The following is a 15,459-nucleotide window of genomic DNA, read 5'->3' on the forward strand; positions in this document are numbered from 1 at the left end:
CCGGCACCACAGGAGGAGAGCGATCACTCGAATCCTTGTGCCTCACTCTCTTCCTCGTCTTGCTCGCTTCTTCCTCGGACTTCGCACCACCTTCAGATAACTCTCATCGTCACCACTCTCGACCCGGCCTCACCCTCGAGGCAAGCCGACGTAACCAACCTCCATCGCCTTAAGGGTCCTCAAGTTGATATGGCGAACAGGACCGGCTTCTCGGCTCCAAGCCTATAGCCAAACTCATGTGCGATCTTGCAAATGAGGCGGCCAAAGGGAAGAGACTCGGTCCGTCTACTCGAACGAGCGATGAGAATAATCTGACGCAAGACGTACGTCGGCACACACAACTTCGCATCCTGCCCCACCTGATATAGAAAATCTACCATCAGGCGCGTACACTCGCTGCGGTTGCTCCACCCGGGATACACATTGAACGTAAAGATGTGGTGAAGCAAACGGAAGTCGTCCGTCATGAAAGAAGCCAAGACTCTTATTCGGCTGCCATTCGACCAGACGACCACACAAGGATCGGGTGCGACGATCCTTCTCGCGCACACTGTCCACATTCTTCTCGCCTGGCATGCACTTCCCCAAGTGGCACCTTCAAGAGTCGGGATATCAAAGCAACATTGATAATTCCAACTCGACCGCTACCACAGGGAATCTTGAACTGCAGAGGATCCAGCGAAGGCTCCAGAATGTTGGCATAGAAGGCCCGAACCGTGCTAGCATTCGCGCGATACTCGCCTTCGAACAAGGGACCCCAACCAGCCCCTTCTAGGCGCTCCAACAAGAAGAACTCTCCAAAGAGCCGCGGATCAACATGAGCCTCAAAAGGACTCTACGCCCCTCATAGACTCCATGCGACAATTTCGCCAACAAGGTCTGACAGGAGCTCGAGGATCGAGGTCCCGCTTCGTCCGGAACTCGCGCGTGGCGGACGTGCTAGCGGCGGCACCTCTCGGCCTCCGTGCACGGGTTGGCGGCTCGGCCCGGCTTCATCCACGGGCGCTCTCTTCTTCCCCATCAAGGAAAGAAGGGAAGAAATGGAAAAGATGGCCGTCACAATCTCAAAGAGGGCCATGAGAACTGAGAGAAAGAGAGAAATAGGAAGATGGTGAAGCTTCCACACAACTATGAGCCAAAAAGGGAATGAAAGGGCTCAAATGAGAGGGAAAGATGGAGAAATCAGCAATGGAATGGAAGATTTGAGAATGGAGTGATGGGTTTGCACGAAAATGGGAGGAAGATGAAGATTTGGGAGAGATTTGAGAGAGTTTGGAGAGGTTTTGGGAGGAAAGGAAAGCTTGGAGGTGGGTGTTGTGAAGGAAATAGATGAAAGGAAGGGTTTTAAAATGAAAACCGTGGAGGGGTGGGCCACACAAGCCTCATGGACGATCGGCCCGCGTCGGCCCGCCGACCGGCGATCCCTCGCCGAACCGGCGATGGCATCGCCGGTCTCTGGACATATCGGCGATGCCTCGCCGATTTGGCGAGGTCCTCTGGTCCTCCTTGGTCCAAATGATGTGGTTCCCCCTCGGGTCCCACAGAAAATGCCCCGATTGGCCCCTTGTGTAGTTTGAAGCCTATCGGGTCATTCTGACAGAAATTCAACCGGCGATTTCTGGAAGGTTTAAGATGAATAATGGGAAGATAGACCATCTACACTCATTAATAGAGGGTCTAGGAAAGGTTTCGGGTCGCTGTGTGTGATCAGGTAAGGGTACAGACACGATCTCGGCAAAGGTTTTCAAGAAACTTTCGCCGATAGAAACTACGGAGCACAAAACACAAAGCGATGATAGACCCACACCCAATTATACTATAGTGGCGACAACGTGCGGTGTGTGACCATAACCCAGGTCCGGTTTAATCCAGATCATGCTCTGATACCAACTTGTAACGCCCTGAAATTCGGGGGTCGAGCATAACTCAGCTCCCGAGTTCCAAAACATCACTTATGCAACATATTTAATGAATGATGTATGTTGACTGTATTAGCACATAAAACATGGAATAGATTAAGCCAAAACACGATATGATTCAGGGATAAGTGAATAAAGCAAGCGGAAGACTTATAGTAAAATATGTGTACAAGTGTAAGTCCTTGAATTACATATACACCCAGATCATGTAAAAGTGTTATTTATCAAAATTATAAGTACAAGTTACATCATTTCAGTTCCCAAAATAATCATCCCATAGATCCCGCGCAACAGATCGAGGCTCGCTAGAACCCGTCTCAAAACCGCATATAGGAGAAGGCACCTCGTCGTCATCCAGCTGCTCTGCCTCGACGTCGCATCCACATCTGCAACATCGGGGCCTAAGAGACAGAGTCCGGTGGGTGTGTAACACCGCCCGAAACGTGGGAGTGAGTGATCAACTCGGTGGAACAATAAGGCACGGGTTAACATGTTATCAGTTCAATCAAACAATAATGATAAAGCAAGACAATTAAATAAATCCTAAGTACTCTTGTTAATGCAAGTATGAATGCAATATGATGCGTGCCCTCACGCGTACACCCTCGCGTCTTCATCTTACGTTACGCATGACATCGCCTCAAAGTGCGCCACATCTACAAAGCACATGCAAATGCGGTGCATGGATATGATTACCAAGTTGTTATTAGTCCATTTCACACAGCAGATTGGGAAGCTAAGATACCTTCCTCATATCACCATCCAACAGTGATCCATACTAGGGTCGTCAATCCTAGACATCTCATACGATCATATAGTTGAGGTCGTAGCAAAGGGCTCGTCACCAATCAATGCACGCCTTTCATGCCCTTACTACCACGGATCGGCTCGTCACCTCCTTGCGGTATCCGGTATGCTCGAGGTCACTACAAAGGGCTCGTCACCAATCAATGTAGGCCGACAAAGACGAATATAGTGTCCCATACCACCATAATCGGCTCACGAGTTTAGTTGCTCACTTGGTCACTACGGGAGGCTCGTCACCCAGCGTAGGCCGACGGCTCGACCACGGTGTCCCATACCACCATGTCCGGCTCATGAGTCTTAGCGGATCGGTACCATGGTTATTAGGATTTCACTGGTAAGTTCGGTACCCTAGATTCAAGCAGAGCGTCCATACATGGTTAACATACACTGGACAATCGGGTTAGTTGACGAACTCGACTAGCACGAGCGCACGTTGAATTGAACGACATAGAGTGCGCAAACACTCCGCGTGGCCAAACCACGCCGCCAACTCTAATACGACTCGGGTTCGTCTAATGCGTCTCACGTGGCGAAAGCAATCTCAACCACGACCAAAGGGTCAATTACCGATTTCTTGGACTAAGGCATAGTCCCAAACATCCTACACTACGACAGATATTCATATGGAATGTAAAACAGGAATGGAACAACCACTCAAATCATGGTGCATACACATCTGAAGAATATCAATTTAACATAAATGTAAGCATAGGAATGCTTGAATTTAAATAACTTGGAATGTAAATGCATAAGGAAATCATGCGCATCCATAGAAGTATTGAGAATCACTTCTCAACGCCCGCATTTAGTGTAATCAATTACACGTAGATCATTCATGCATTTCTACAAACACTTAGCATTCATGGAACAACATACATGACGTATGTTGAAACACATGCACTTAGACATTTCCTTTTCCCAAGGAGTTGTCATACATGCATCTAGCATACATACATGACCAATAATCATGGCAAGCACAAGTGCGTATTTTATACGTATACGGTACTTTATAAATACACTTAGAATACACAAATCTCAATATAGCACATGCATATCAGGAAAGCAATGCAAACATAACATTTGACATGTGAAATCTCATCCATAACAAGAATAAATCACTAACTGGGATTGAAAGCCTTGAAAACCATAACCTATACACTTAAAGTCCGCACCTTAAGCGAAGAAAGAACCGCCGAACTGATTTAGACGAGTTGTCTTCGTCAACGGCGCAAGAATACCCTAAAATAAGGATAGAAATGAGATACAACAACACCAAGTCTAATCTAAGCTCTAACACAGGTTAGGGTTAGGTTAACTTACCCCAAAAGATCTCAGAATCGTCAGAGGAACGATTCAAAGTGAAGGTTCAAAGGTGAAGAAGAACAAGGAAGAATCAAGGTGATTCACCAACCAATCTCTCTCACTTCCTCTCTCTTTTCCACTCTCTTTCCAAGCTAGGGTTAGAGAAAATTCGTATGGAAATGAGAGCTAGGGTTTAAGGACTATATATAGGCCTTAAAATGATGGAAATAACCCCAGGGTCAAGGTATACTTAGGTTATAACCAAAGTACGCCTTTCTCGATCCAACGAAGCACTTCGGTGGGCCTATAACCACGAAAGGTCGGACTTAAGCTCACCGACCATGGATCTAGGTCGGAGTTTTCGTACCGACCGGCTCTTCAGATCGCCGTGGCGGACCACACTCAATTCAACGGTCACTGAAACTCGATCAGTCCACAAGCACTAGGATATGCCGGGGCCAACCATCCTGATCGGAGGGTGAAATTGGGTCCAGAATCCAACGGTCGAATGCTTAAAATCGTCGCGCAAGCGACACGACTCAATTTCATAAAAAGCTTATTAAATTCCAACCGTTCTCACACTCTTCACTCCGAACTCAACCAAATCGACCTGAACATCGGATCGACTTGATTTTCGAGGTGAAGACCAAGCCCAACTCGGTGACCGCAATGACTAAGATCATCGCCATCGGACTTTCGACGCGGGTCAGGTCCGATCCGGATCTTCCAAAAATTCCCCAAACTGGATTTTGCGATGGATCCCAGATTTCCGAGTAACGTAGCGCTCACTAATCGACACGTTTTGAGCTATGCGATACAATTTAAAGTGATTGATGCGAATTTCACAAGCAATCAAGTAAAGCGCTAATTACCCCAAAAACAACTACTTAAGGAAAGATTAGCACAAAATTCCAAGGTCGTTACACATAAGGCCCACTGATAGGCCCATGCTTGCAGTGTAATTCCGCCATGGTATATGTGTTGATTTTGTAACGGGCCACGCCTTGGGAGTAATGCTGGTTTAACGTCCACTCCTTGCATAGGAACAGATCTCAAACCCAAACGCCTAACTGCCGCATAAGATATAAGAGAAGTAGTGGACCCTGTATCCACTAACATAGAAAGGGGAATACCTTCAATGTGCGCTGTCACCTTGAAGGACCTCGACACCAAGTCAGACATAGGCGCTTCAGCTGAAAGCGCATGAACTCGAGCCTGCTGCTGACGAATGAAATGTGTATTTCTAGGGTTTGGCACAGGTTGAAAAGGAAGGGTGCTTTTTTCCCTAGCACTTAGTTGAGTCTCAATCCTAACTATGGTCGTCTTTAATTCCTGATTTGATTGGATTAAAGACTAATTCATTTGAGCTTGAGAGTTCATGAATGCGGTCAATGCATCCTCCATAGATGATCTCTTTGGTAGGGGCACATTGATGTTTTATTTAAACCAACATGATTTAAATGATTTTTAAACTCGCAAGTATACGAATCAGATGTAGATACGGTACGTATTACGAGATCGTTCCCACGAGGACTGGTTGTCACAATTCAAATCTATGATTCTCCTTAACTAATCCAACAAATAATGGAATGAATTACTAAGCACAATTTTATGAAAAAATAAGTAATTAAGAACAGGGAAGAAAATTCAATCAGAGAGAGAGCACTAGGACTTTCGAATCCACCCCTAATTATCCTAACCTTGTTTTGTCTGTTGATTCACCTTGATCTAGATTGATACCACTTATACAGAGAAAGCACAATCTGTGTCCTTAATCGGGCATACAAACTGTCTAATTCCTTTAAGCAATGCCATGAATGACATATCCCATATCCTTGGTCGGGTACATGGAATGTACATTCATTAAAGCACCCTGTTTCTTCCTCTATAGGAAACTTGTTCTTGATCAGACACAAGCACCTATAATAAGCATCCAAACAACATCCATATATATACTTTAATCAAATTCATAGATGGAGAAGTATAGAATTTAAACCCATAAAGCCCACTTAGAGAAAGAAACAAAATAATTGAAATTCAAAGTAAATCAACCAACACAAGAGCTGATCAAATTAAGGGCTTCATCTCAGCCCTAGCTGAGAGATTAGTGACCCATAAAATTCATAAAAAATATTAAATAAAATTCATAAAAAACATCAAACCAAACAATCTCTCTCTCTCTTCTTTCTTCTCTTTCTTCTCTTTCTTCTCTTCCTTGCTCCAGATCTGGAATCCCCTCAATCCCAGGCGTATAAAATCTTCATTATTGGTTCTCTGGAGTCCATCCCGTGCTCTGGAAACTTTGGATCATGAAATCCATGCCTTTAACATCAATTTTCAATTAACGCTCCTGACTTCATCCTGTAACAAGAATACAATTAAAATACTCCATTAAGCATTATCATATACGTAAAATCTGGTAATTACTGGGGTCTGATATGCAATATTTGACCCTGATCAAACATCAGCTCTCATCTGCTGAGCGGGCGGCGCTGAACGCGTAGGAGGAGAATCCGCTCGCGGCCTCTTGTCGAGGAAAGGTGCCTGAAAGTCCGGTCGCGGCCTAGGAACCATCGGTGCTCGCATGCGGGACGACCTATCCCCATCCTACTCTGCTCGCAAGGACATACTCACCAGCTCCGCGTAAGAAGAAATGCTAGCACAGCAAATCTTTGATCGGATCTCAGGTCTCAATCCCTCAGAGAAACGTCGCATCCTCATCGGCTGATCGCCCAGGATCAAAGGAACATAGAGACCCAGCTCAGTAAACCGGTTCTCATACTCCTTCACCGACAACCCTCCCTGGCAGAGGCAAAGGAACTCACTCTCCTTCTCATGTCGGTACGTAACCGGGAAATACTTCTCGTGGAAGCACGCCTCAAACGCCTACCACGACCACTCAAAACCTTCCTCGACAGTGCAAAGAACATTGTCCCACCACAGACTAGCCTCCTTCTCAAACATGAAGGAGGCAAGCTCAACCTGCTCGACCTCTGAACAGTGCAGCGGTCTCAGCATCTTAGAGATGCGGTCGATCCAATACTCGGCCTCCTCGAGTCTATGAGAACCCGCAAACGTAGGAGGTCACAAGCGCTGGAATCACTCGAAAGTGCCGCTGACACTGGCGCTCTCAGATGGAGGCATAGGTGAAACAAGTGGAGTCGCCCCCACAGACTGAGCAAAGATGCCAGCCATGGAAAAGAGGAACTCCTGCTGCTGCTGGTGCTGGTGCTGCTGAAACTCCTGCTGCTGCATTAACAGCATCATCTGCTCAAACCTATCACTAGGCGAAGCAGACGAAGGTGCATGGCTCGGCTCAGGAACCGAGGGCGTGACTGGATGAGCCATAGGTGTCGGCCCAACACCGGCATGAGATGGACCCGCCTGTGGATCTGACTGGCTATCGTTCAAGGGAGGAACCCCAGCAAGCGACTCAATCAAGGAGAGACGGGCCGAAGACTTCGAACCCTTAGGAGGCATCCCTACATTCAACAGAGGATGCAACCTGTCAGATTCTACGTCACATAATCCATCCATACAGCAACACAGCACAACTCCAAAGACAAACAACATGCATTCCATTAAACAAAATCGTCGCAATACAAGTAGTGCAGCAATACATGAATCACGACTAGGAAAGCATGTAAACAACAACATCTAACACTTCAAATAACCACAACAACTACAAACAACTACAACAACTCTAACTACAAAGCCAACAATGGCTACACACAGAAAGAAAACAACAAACAAAGTAAAGGACGGTCACGACGACTGCTACTCGTCAAAATCAGGAGATGGAGGCGGGGCACCCTTATCCTGCAAACGACACAAGATAGACTTCAGAGTTCGAGTCACCTTCTTAAACTTATGTTTAACAAGGCCTCGAAGATCAACAATATCCTGGCGTAAAACAGCCTGCCCTTCTTCAAGCCGTGCGAGACGGGCATCTCTGGCAGTCTCCTCTGCGCCCTGCTCTAGCGCCACAGGAGGAGAGCTATCACTCGTATCCTGTGCCTCATCCTCTTCCTCGTCCTGCTCTGTTTCTTCCTCAATCTCAGCACCACCTTCAGTATAACTCTCTTCAGCATCGCTCTCTGACTCAGCCTCACTCTCTGAGGCATGTCGACCAGAACCGATCTCCATCTGCTTAAGAGTCCTTAGAGTAATATGACGAACAGGAACCGGCTTCTCAGCTTCAAGCCTATAGCCAAACTCATGTGCAAGCTTGCAAATGAGGCAGCCAAATGGAAGTGACTCGGTCCTCCTACTCGAATGAGCGATGAGAATAATCTGGCACAGGATGTACGTCGGCACACACAACTTCGCTTCTTGCCCCACCTGATACAGAAAATCCACCATCAGGCGCGTACACTCATTGCGATTGCTCCACATTGGGTATACATTGAACGTACACATGTGATGAAGCAAACGGAAGTCGTCCGTCATGAAGGTAGCCAGAAGACTCCTATTCGGCTGCCATTCGACCAGACGACCACACAAGGATCGGGTGCGACGATCCCTCTCGCGCACACTGTTCACATTCTTCTCGCTGGCATGCACTTCACCAAGTGGCACAATCAGGAGTTGAGATATTAAAGCAACATTGACAATACCCACTCGTCCGCTACCACAAGGAATCTTAAACTGCAGAGGCTCCAGCGAAGGATTAAGAATATTGGCATAAAAGGCTCGAACAGTGTTAGCATTCGTGCGATACTCGCCCTCAAACAAGGGACACCAACCAGCCCCTTCTAGGCGCTCCAATAATAAAAACTCACCATACAGCTGCGGATCAACATAAGCCTCAAAAAGGACTCTACGGCCTTCATAGACTCCATGCGACAGCTCCACCAACAAAGTTCTACCAATGGGAGCTCGAGGATCGAGATCCCGCTTGGTCTGGAATTCACGAGTGGCGGACGTGCTAGTGGCGGCACCTCTCGGCCTCCGTACACGGGTTGGGCGCTAGGCCCGGTTTCATCCACGGGCGCTCTCTTCTTCCTCATCAAAGAAAGAAGAGTAGAAATGGAAAATATGGCCGTGATGAACTCAAAGAGGGCCATGAGAAATGAGGAAGATGGTGAAACTTCCACACTCTAGAGATCTCAAAAGAGAATGGAAGAGCTCAAATGAGAAGGAAAAGGAGGGAAATCAGCAATGGGAGAGAGGGTTTTGAGATAGGGTGATGGAGTTTGCATGAAAATGGAAGAAGAAGAAGATTTGGAAGAGATTTGGAGAAGATTAGAGAGGGTTTTCAAGAGAAAAGAGAGCTTGGGAGGGGAGGTTGTGAAGGGAATAGGTTAAAGGAAGGGTTTTAAACAGAAAACCGTGGAGGGGTGGGCCACACAAGGCCAAGAAAGCATCGGCCCGCGCCGGCCCGCTGATCGGCGAACCCTCGCCTAACCGGCGATGCCTCGTTGTTTGGGCGAGGTCCTCCTGGTCCCCCATGGTCAGAAATATGTGGGTCCCCCCTTGGGCCCCACAGGAAATGCCCCGATTGGCCCCTTACATGATTTGACGCCTATCGGGCCATTCTGGCAGAAATCTGATTCAAATAAAGATTTCTTGAAGATTTAAAGGTTGAAAAGGGAGGATAGACCATCTAAACTCATTAGTGGATGGTCTAGGAAAGGTTTCGGGTCGCTGTGTGTGATCAAGAGAGAGCACAGACTCGATCTCGGCGAAGGTTTTTAGGAAACTTTCGCCGATAGAAGCTACAGAGCACAAACACAAAAACTACGATAGACCCGCACCCAAATACACTAAAGTGGCGACAACGTGCGGTGTGTGGCCATAACCCAGGTCCGGTTTAATCCAGATCATGCTCTGATACCAACTTGTAACGCCCTGAAATTCGGGGGTCGAGCATAACTCAGCTCCCGAGTTCCAAAACATCACTTATGCAACATATTTAATGATGGATGTATGTTGTCTGTATTAGTGCATAAAACATGGAATAGATTAAGCCAAAACATAGATATAATTCAGGGATAAGTGAAGAAAGCAAGCGGAGGACTTATAGAAATATATGTGTATAAGTGTATATCCTTGAAGTACATACACAAACCAAGTTGTAGTGAAAGTGTTACTATCAAATTACAAGTATTAGATTACATCATTTAATTTTCCAAAAATAATCCCAGAGTCCCGCGCATCAGAACAAGCTCGCTAGAACCCGTCTGAAAACTGCATATAAGAGAAAGCATCCTCATCATCATTCATCTCCCGCTCTGCCTCAGAAGTCGCATCAACATCTGCAACATCAGAACCTAAGACAGTCTGGTGGGTGTTTAACACCGCCACAGAACGTGGGAGTGAGTGATCAACTCAGTGGAACATTAAGGCACTGGTTAACATGTTATCAGTTCAATCAAGCAAGAATGATAAAGAAAAACAATTAAACAAGTTCTAAGTACTCTTGTTAATGCAAGGATGTACGCAAAATGATGCGTGCCCTCACGCGTACACCCTCAGCGTCTTCATCTTACGTTACGCATGACACTACCTCAAAGTGCGCCACATCTACAAAGCACATGCAAATGCGGTGCATGGATATGATTACCAAGTTGTTATTAGTCCTTTTCATACAGCAGGATTGAGAAACTAAGATACCTTCCTCATGTCACCATCCAAACAGTGATCCATTCTATGGTCGTCAGTCCTAGACATCTCATACGATCATATGGTTGTAGGTCGTTGCAAAGGGCTCGTCACCAATCAATGCACGTCTTTCATACCTTTATTACCACAGTTCAGCTCGTCACCTCATTGCGGTATCCAGGTATGCTCGAGGTCACTACAAAGGGCTCGTCACCAATCAATGTAGGCCGACAGCACGAATATAGTATCCCATACCACCATAATCGGTTCACGAGTTTAGTTGCTCACTGGTCACTACGGGGAGGCTCGTCACCCCAGCGTAGGCTGAAAGCTCGACCACGGTGTCCCATACCACCATGTCCGGCTCATGAGTCTTAGCGGATCAAGTACCATGGTTAATAGGATTTCATCGGTAAGTTGGGTACCCTAGATTCAAGCAGTAGCGTCCATACATGGTGAACATACATCGGACAATCGGGTTACTTGACGAACTCGACTAGCACGAGCGCACGTTGGGTTGAGTGACATAGAGTGCGCAAACACTTCGCGTGGCCAAACCACTGCCGACAACTCTAATACGACTCGGGTTCGTCTAATCACGTCCATTGTGGCAAAAGCGATCTCAGCCACAACCTTAAGGCAGATTATCAATTTCCCGGACTATTCATAGTCCCAAACACATTACCCTACAATAGATATTTGTATTAAATGTAGAACAGTAAAGGAACAACAACTCAAATCATGTGGTGCTCAAGCATTTGAAGAATATCAACTTAACATAAATGTAAGCATAAGTAATGCTTGAAATTAAATAACAAGGAATGTAACTAGCAAGAAGGAAATCACAGACACTAGTGGGAGAGTTGAGAATCGCTTCTCAATGCCCATACTAGGTTGAAATATCACACATTAGATCATTCAGACATTTCTACAAACACTTAGAATACATGATACAACATATATGACGTATGTTGAAATACATGCATTTGGACAATTCCTTTTACCAAGGAGTTGTCATACACACATCTAGCATACATACATGACAAATAATCATGGCAAACACAAGTACATATTTTATACGTATACGGTACTTTATACATACACATAGAATACACAAATCTCAATATAATACATGCATATCAGGAACGCAAAGTAAATATAACATTTGGCATGTGAAATCTCATCCATAATAAGAATAAATCATTAACTGGCATTGAAAGCCTTGAAAACCATAACCTATACACTTAAAGTCCGCACCTTCAGCCAGAAAAGAACACCGAATTGATTTCAGACGAGTTGTCTTCGTCAACGGCGATAGAATACCCTAAAGCAAGGATAGAAATGAGATACAACAACACCAAGACTATTCTAAGCTCTAACACAGATTAGGGTTAGGTTAACTTACCCAAAGATGAACTCAGAATTGTCAGAATAACGATTCAAAGCAAAGGTTCAAGGATGAAGAAGAATAGGAAAGAATCCAAGATGATTCACCAACTTCTCTCTCACTTTCTCTCTCTCTTCCACTCTCTCTCCAAGCTAGGGTTAGAGAAAATTCATATGGAAAAGAGAGCTAGGGTTTAAGGACTATAAATAGGCCTATTATTGATGAAAATAACCCAGGGCCAAGGTGTACTTAGGTTATAACCAAAGCAAGCCTCTCTCGATCTAACGAAGCACTTCTGGTGGGCCTAAAACCATGAAAGGTCGGACTTAAGCTCATTGACCATGGATCTAGGTCAGGCTGAGTTTTCGTATCGACCGGCTCTTCAGATCAGCCGTGGTGGACCACACTCAATTCAACGGTCACTGAATCTCAATCAGGTCCACAAGCACAAGGATATGCCTGGGCCACCTTCCCTGATCAGAAGGTGAAATTGGGTCAAAATCCAACGGTCAGATAGCTTAAAATCGTCGCGCAAGTGACACGACTCAGATTTCATAAAAGCTTAATAAATATCCAACCGTTCTCACACTCTTCACTCCGAACTCAATTAAATCGACCCAGAACATCACATGGACTTGATTTTTAAGGTGATAGTCAAGCCCAACATAGTGACCGTAACAGCCTAAGATCATCGCTATCGGACTTTCGACGCGCGGTCCAGGTCCGATCCAGAACTACCAAAAATTCTCCAGAACAACTGGATTTAGCGATGGATCCCAGATTTCAGAGTAATATAGCGCTAATTAATCTACAAGTTTTGAGTCATGCAGATCGAATTTAAAGTGATTGATGCGAATTTCATAAGCAATCGAGTATAGCGCTAATTACCCAAAAAAAAACTACTTAGGGAAAGATAAGCACAAAATTTTCCAGGGTCATTACAACTGAAATGCAAGTGGATTTGAGATGTGAGAAGGAAAATGGGAGAACTGACACCCTTTCTTCAAAAGGGATGGTTGGATATTCCCAATTTCAATCATACTAGTTAAGTTGGAATATTTGTGCTTTTAGTTGGGTAAAGTAAAAGTCAGACCTTTTTCAGAGTTGATAGGGGACTAAAGCTGATCTTGACGTACATTGGTTTGAGTTGGCGATGGCGTGTTAGCTTTAGATTGATCCGGTGCCTTTTTCAGTCGTCCAAGGTCACTCCAGCGACTTTTCCCCTCTCAACTCACAACCCCTTTTCCCTCTCTTTGGTGCCTTCGTCTGCTTATTGTTCCGTCCCTAGCCCTTTTGCAGTGATCCCCTTAAATAAGGTTGGGAAATCCTAATAACTGCCCTTCGAGGGTAGTTTTCTGGCATTTGAACCTTCTCTACATTTTTCCAACCACACTACAGAAGGAATAAAAAATCGGGAGCCACCATAATTGCGACCACACTTAGAAACAACTCTTGGTGGACTATAATTATTCAGAAAAGGTCCTTCATGGGCTATTCATGAGAAAACCTCTTATTTTAAAAGGTAATCCCATATGGTGCTCCACAGGTACTTCGGAGGATGGTCTCCTCATTTGCCTTGCCATCTGCTTGGTTTGACAATGACCAATCTAATCTGATGGTTGTCTCTAGAACTTGCCCTAAGTTGTATCATGTCCAACATGTATGACTGTGTAGTGAGTGTCGAGCATTATAAATTCTTCTTCTTCTTCTTCTTTTTTATTTTATTTTATTTTATTTTATTTTTATTTTTAAGTTTAACTAAAGTCAAATAATAGTTTTAATCTTATTTAAGGTGGGGTATCTATAAGTGCATATTGATGTATGGGGTCCTTCCTCCTGGACTGCAATATTATGTTATATTTATAAATGATTTTACTCAGTTTACATGAATCTATTTCGTACATTTTAAATCACAAGTTTTTAACATTTACCGATAGTTTTCCTCTATGGTGGATTCTCAAGTTGGAAAGAAAATTAAAGTGATGTGTTCTGATTCAGGGGAGAGGATACATTTCTTTGAAATTTCCTTTATATTTGCATGATCATGGGGTTATTCATCAAATGACCTTTTTTGACACCCATGAGAAAAATGGGGTGGTTGAACGGAAGAACCGCCATATTGTGGAGACTGAATACATTTATATATGTTACATTTGGTATATCTTATTAATCATATGCTAATGCTCCTTCTAAGTAATGTCTTTCCCTATTTTATCATGTTTGGCATATTACCTAATTATTCATCATTTCGTGTGTTTAGGTTTGTTTATTATGTTCATCTTCCTACTTGAAAACATAAGAAACTATCCCCCAAGTTCACTTAGTGTATATATTTGGGCTTTAGTGATACCCAAAATGGGTTTTATTGTTATGATGTTAGTTATAGAGGGGTACGTATTTCTCATAATAGAGTTTTTCTGTAGCATGTACCTTTCTATTCCAAGTCATTTATCATTATTGTTCCACCTGATTTTTTTTTCCCTCTGGACTAACTAATTTTTCAGATATTTCAATTGCTTCTTTTGTTCCTAATCCTTTACAAATTTATCAATATCATCCTAGAGCATCACCACCTCTTACTCCTTATCTGAGCACTCCACCTATTGCAGATCCTCGTCCTCCTCCTATTACTAATCTGATTCCCCCTCCTGTTTGTCACTCTACTCGGCCTTATAAATCTCTTAATCATTTGATTTACTTTATGTTTACCATGTATTCCATGTTAGATTATATTTTTGTCCCTACCTCCTATTTATAGGCCTCTTCTCAGAGTTGTTGGCGATATGTTGTGGTAGCGGAGCTTGAAGCATTGACTAAGAAGCATATATGAGACCTAGTTCCACATCCTCTAGGCTAGCAGGTTATCTGCAACAAATGGATATATTCCATGAAGTTGGAATCTAATGAATCTCATTCTCGGTACAAAGCATGGCTGGTTGCTCAAGGATACTCTTAGGAATATGAGACTGATTATGATGAGACATTTGCCCCAGTGGAGAAAATGAAAATTGTTCGTACCCTTCTCGTTGTTGCCTTAGTTCGTACTTGGCAAAATTTTTAGATGAATGTGAAGACTGACTTTCTTCATGGTGACCTGCATGAGACGGTGTATATGGCACAACCACTTGGCTCTGATGATGGTTTGAGAGATATGGTGTGTCATTCGAGAAAAGAAATGTAAAGCCTCAAATAGGATCCACGAGCCTAGTTCTAGTGTTTTCATTATGTGGTTGTTAGTCCTAGCTTATGTCATAGTGGATATGACCCATCTTTACTTGCACCACTTCCCATGACATTATCTCATTCCGATTTATGTGCATGACTGTTGTTGACTGATAATGACTCTTATGAGATTATTGAGTTACAAATGATTTTATGTTCTTCATTTCATATGAAGGATTGGATCCCTTTTATTTTTTAGGCCTCGAGATCTCTTGATCT

This window comes from Magnolia sinica, chromosome 19, assembly GCF_029962835.1.
Source record: "Magnolia sinica isolate HGM2019 chromosome 19, MsV1, whole genome shotgun sequence".
Lineage (NCBI taxonomy): Eukaryota > Viridiplantae > Streptophyta > Magnoliopsida > Magnoliales > Magnoliaceae > Magnolia > Magnolia sinica.